This window comes from Salvelinus namaycush, chromosome 1 (genome assembly GCF_016432855.1).
Source record: "Salvelinus namaycush isolate Seneca chromosome 1, SaNama_1.0, whole genome shotgun sequence".
In the NCBI taxonomy this organism is placed as follows: domain Eukaryota; kingdom Metazoa; phylum Chordata; class Actinopteri; order Salmoniformes; family Salmonidae; genus Salvelinus; species Salvelinus namaycush.
Genome location: NC_052307.1, coordinates 56881541 through 56887594, shown reverse-complemented (window position 1 = coordinate 56887594; position 6054 = coordinate 56881541).

Genomic DNA, 6054 nt, shown 5'->3' with positions numbered 1-6054 from the left:
TGCATCAAACACTTCATGAAAATGATGGACTTGTTTTGATAAATCACTATACCAGTCAGATACAAATCCAGAGAATTGCCCATGCACACAATGCTGTCAGCAGAACATGCACCCCAGAATGTTTCATTCAGTGTAAAATCAGGAAAGATACAATTTGGTTTTTGTGGGTTCATGGCAAACCTCCCACTAACCTCCACCCGCAATTCTTCTTCACCCCACCTCACAAAATTCAGTCACGTAACATGGAACTGCCCCTGTAAATGCTAGCTAGGAGAATGGAAACTATGCGGAGGCGTTCAGTCAGACAGTTTTCATATGTTTTCTCTTTTGTAAGACAATGGACAATGGTACAGGGTTAGATGGAGAGGACTGGAAGAAACCCAGAATACCCTCTCCAGTGACCTCACAAGTCTGAAATGTTGTTGTGTCAGGGAGGTAGCTTTGGTGTCACGTTTCCATTTCAGAGGGAAAATACACCAGGTTAACCCTGTTCAAGACTAATAGCCATGGCATTCCTATAGACCGCTTCAGTGTCCAGTTAGTTGGGTTTCCTTTATTTCCTTTGTCTGATGTTCTCCCACTCTGTGATTTTATTGGTGACTGCCAGGAGCCATTTTTTATTGTACTGCTATTGTTACAGATACTTTTACAGACATTAAATACAAGTAAACGTGTTAAGTAGCTCTAGTGGTACCACAGCAGCTGTGCAAATGAGGGAAACTGTCTGTGTGTTTGATGTCTAATGGTCCCTCCCGGCAGGCATGTGCACAGATAGGGCTCTACCTTTGCAGAGAACATGCCCATTTGCCCTTCCAGTCTCCAAAGTGCTCTTTTGGGTGGAAGTATAATTTCCCCCAAAAAAATTTAAAAAAATGTGTAGATTTGTTGTTGTTGTTGTTTTGAAGCCACTGCCCACAAATCATTGTTAAAGTAGTCGGAATGGTAGATTTGGTCATTGATAAGCCCCTAAATTGGAACACAGTGGCTGTACAGTAACATTCTATACATGACGTCAGAGCTCAGGGTCTCCACTTCACAACGCTATATGGGTTTTGACTGACAGTCGTTCTAAACTTGACAGTCGTTCGAAATCCCTCACGTTAATTGGGCAACTTTTGCGCATTTGTTGTTTGGATTCAGTCTTGTGTCAGGTGAACTATTGTGTCCTCACATTTGGTCTGATAACTTCCCCATAAGATCCTAAGTGTACTCTTTCAATTGCTACCATGGTCATGCATATGCTTTATATAGTTATTTTGTTAAACATTAAAATGTGTCCCCTATCCATATAGGCCAGTTTTCACTAGTGTAAAGGGTTAAGCAAAGCAATAAATGTAATAGATCTGTGCTAAATGACTACGGAGTTATTATAGATGAAATATTATATTACTTTCAGACTAAGGGTTATTTATTTGTCATTTAATTTGCCATTAAAATGTGGCCATCTATTGTTTTTTTATACAGTAACTAAATAACCAAAGTAGCCTAATAATTGCTCAACGAGTCCATAACCTTGATTGGAGGGATTTTTCGGGGTTGACCTTCTTTTTTTTTTTTCAGCACATACCCACCAAAAGGTCTTTGCACGACCCTGCTTCCCGGCAACAGTCGGTCTATATTTGAAATGTTGTTGTGGTCTTGGTATTACGGGCCCACCCGACATGACCCATGTGTATTGGGTCACATCATCAACGCTGGCCTGATCCCATCTCACCGCACCTCTCATTATCTATTGTTTCCTGTTATTCATTGCAGCTGGCTGCCCCATTTTGGGGGAGTAGACATTCATTTATGAGCAATGCTACTGCCAACGCTTACTTTCTGATATGCTAGGACGCTAGCTAACTAGCCTGCCCTGGGTTATGGGGTGGTAAATAGAGTTGTTATGATTGTTCAGAGCTGCTGTGACGCACCCCCCCCCCTAGTCAGACAAACCCCTTGTGGAAAACCACAGCGGAGCCACATTCCTTTGATGGGCCAGCATCCTACCAGAGATTTCCATTGCCACTCCATTGCATAATGTGGTTACATTTCAGTGGGATGGTTCCTGGCGTAGGCCCAAGGCAGAGAGCTAGCCTGTAGTCTCATTGGGAAGGACTTTATAAATAAAGCACCCAGCTTACATTCTGCCCATTATACTGGGCCTAAGGGACTCCGTCCACTACTTGGCGGTGTTACAGCTGCATATGGATGGTTCTATGGGCTATCTTCTGCTCTCCGGACCAGGAGACAGGGACCCATCATTTCATCAAATCATTGCATCACTATTCACAGCACTGGGATGAAGACATATACTCAGAATGTATGATAGTTGAATTATTAGACAACACTTTTGTCTTCTCAGAAATGGCCTTAATGCATATTTATCAAGATCATTTTGCTTTTGAATTGTTTTCTAGAGCTCATTTGTCAACAGCTGGGCATGTTAGCCTAAAAATATTGAAGGTCTAGCTTGTTGAATCATTGAAAAGCAGAGATTGCATCATTGAGGTCCATTTGTCATTGAACTGTCTTTTCAATAGTAGGTTAAAGAACAAACACTCTTTGCAATACCTGAATACTTTACTAATAACTGGAAGATGGGAAAGACCCATGCAGTACAAAATGCCAGGATGTTCCAAGAAAACATTCCCATCCAATGGGACAGTAGGGGACACCGTAGGGGAGACCGGGGTTGGATGTCACAGTTTTTACTCTCTCTTATATCTTACAAGACTCCTTTCAACATTAACAGAAAGGTCTTGGGTGGAATAGGGACTATTTTTATTCTCAAATCTTATTCCAACAAGCAATCAAACCCACCTTGCCCACTTGTGACAACCAGCCCCATCGCAGGGCTGGTTGTCGTATGGTGTGGGTTGTCACGTTTGCTAGTAGCTTATGCCTTTTGTAACAGGAAATGACGCAATATAGCACAGTCTTAGAAATGGCTTTCTTTTATAGAACGATATTCCTAACAGAATTCAGCATTTTATACCTTGAGAACAACGTATGACATTTTGAGTATATTTGTGTGTGTGTATGCGTCTGTTTGCACACGTGTGGGTGTGTAATAAAAAATATGTGTGTGGTGTCTCCCGAGTGGCGCAGTGGTCTAAGGCTGTGCCACTAGAGATCCTGGTTCGAGTCCAGGCAACCGGGAGACCCATGGGGCGGCACACAATTGTCCCATCGTGCTCTAACGACTCCTGTGGGGGGGCTGGGTGCAATGCACGCTGACACGATTGCCAGGTGTACGGTGTTTCCTCCGACACATTGGTGCGGCTGGCTTCCGGGTTAAGTGGGCATTGTGTCAAGAAGCTGTGTGGCTTGGTTGGATTGTGTTTCGGAGGACGCACGGCTCTCGATCTTCGCCTCTCCCGAGTCCGTACGGGAATACAGCGATGGGACAAGACTGTAACTACCAATTGAGTACGATGAAATTGGGGAGGGGGAAGGAAAAAAAAGAGCCAACACTCCCACTCCTCTGCCCAACAGATGTATACATGATGCATTGGGAAGATGCAGTTCAGACATTGTTTGCTAATTGGCAAGACGTCTCACATTCTACATTCTAGAGTTCTACATCGTTTATACGTCGGCCAGGCATCAACATTTTATTCTGATGTCTCGGTGACGTCTTCCCAATCTGCAAACGCTTTCCACACTACATATTCCCAACACATTTTGATATGTTGGCCAAAGGTGTTTGTGTTTACTGGGAAGGGAGGTTTTTATAGCAACAGCACAAAAGAGCTTGGGATATATTGTGTCACTGCCAGTATAATGTCCCCGAACAGTATGGTTACAATGAGTTGATAGTGACTACCAACCCGACCAATGCTAGTAACCACATGGCTTGACCTAGCAACTCAGAAATAGGTTTGGAATAGCTCTCCTTTTCTTCTTTTCTATAAACATATTTTTTATGTATAATCACAGAATTCAAACATTTATAAAATAACAATACATACTTTACATGTTTTTTATTTTACCAATGAAAAACACAAACTCTGCAAAGCATTGTAAAGGGTTTAAACATTGTAAAGGGTTTAAACACTGTTTCCCATGCTTGTTCACTGAACCATAAACAATTAATGAACATGCACCTGTGGAACAGTCATTAAGACACTAACAGCTTACAGACGGTAGGTAGGCAATTAAGGTCACAGTTATGAAAACTTAGGGCACTAAAGGAGGCCTTTCTACTGACTCTGAAAAACACCAAAAGAAAGATGATCAGGGTCCCTGCTCATCTGCGTGAATGTGCCTTAGGCATGCTGCAAGGAGGCATGAGGACTGCAGATGTGGCCAGGACAATAAATTGCAATGTCCATACTGTGAGACGCCTAAGACAGTGCTACAGGGAGAAAGGACAGACAGCTGATCGTCCTCGCTGTGGAAGACCACGTGTAACAACACCTGCACGGGATCGGTACATCCAAACTTCACACCTGCGGGACAGGTACAGGATGGCAACAACTGCCTGAGGTACACCAGGAACGCACAATCCCTCCATCAGGGCTCAGACTGTCCGCAATAGGCTGAGAGAGACTGGACTGAGGACTTGTAGGCCTGTTGTAAGGCAGCTCCTCACCAGACATCACCGGGAACAACGTCACTTATGGGCACAAACCCACCGTCACTGGACCAGACAGAACTGGCAAAAAGTGCTCTTCACTGACGAGTCGCGGTTTTGTCTCACCAGGGGTAATGGTCGGATTCGTGTTTATCGTCGAAGGAATGAGCATTACACCGAGACCTGTACTCTGGAGCAGGATTGATTTGGAGGGTCCGTCATGGTCTGGGGCGGTGTGTCACAGCATCATCGGACTGAGCTTGTTGTCATTGCAGACATACTCCTCCCTCGTGGTACCCTTCCTGCAGGTTCATCCTGCCATGACCCTCCAGCATGACAATGCCACCAGCCATACTGCTCGTTCTGTGCGTGATTTCCTGCAAGACAGGAATGTCAGTGTTCTGCCATGTCCAGCGAAGAGCCCAGATCTCAATCCCATTGAGCACATCTGGGACCTGTTGGATCGGAGGGTGAGGGCTAGGGCCATTCCCCCCCAGAAATGTCCGGGAACTTGCAGGTGTCTTGTTGGAAGAGTGGGGTAACATCTCACAGCAAGAACTGGCAAATCTGGTACAGTCCATGTGGAGGAGATGCACTGCAGTACTTAATGCAGCTAGAGGCCACACCAGATACTGACTGTTACTTTTGATTTTGACCCCCCCCCCCCCTTTGTTCAGGGACACATTATTCAATTTCTGTTAGTCACATGTCTGTTGACCTTGTTCAGTTTGTCTGTTGTTGAATCTTGTTATGTTTACATATGTTAAGTTTGCTGAAAATAAACTGAGAGGAGGTTTCCTTTTTTGCTGAGTTTACATTCCCTTCACCTCAATGCTTTGTCATGCTGACATGAATTGACCAGGCGGATGAGTTCTTTCAAATAATTCATACATTTTGAACGTTTTAATTATTACACAGCACCCTCTAGATTCAGAGTGATATGCACTGTGACAACCAACCCATGAGACAACCAACCCCAGTCTCCCTTACCATGGACCAGAGGGAGAGGGCGACTGCTTAGATTCCTGCTTGCACTTCATCATTCCTCTGTCTACAGAGGTTTATTTTTAAAGGGAAGTGTCAGCCAATGTCAAGTCACTTTCCTTTGAGCGATGATGGGGGACAGTCGCCCAATCAGAGCAGCTGTGCTGGGCGGACCAGAACCTTTAGATCCATCAATGGTTCACTTCACTCTATCAACAGCAGTAAACAAACTAAAACATATACCAACCAGCAAACAAACAAACAACCTGTACAACCTGTACTTCCCCAATGGGGAAGCAACATGACAATGGGTCAACATTTTAAAACAACAACCTTTCCAAAGTCCATCATCTCTCTCTTAATACTGGCAAAAGGCCATATTCAAAAGGTCATTCCTTGCATGCCCACCAGTCAACAACATCTTCTGAGGTTGAATTTAAATGTTTTGGTGACGTCAAGCGGCCATTGGAATTTTGGCAGTGGGGGGGCTACTATATAAAAACGTTGGGACA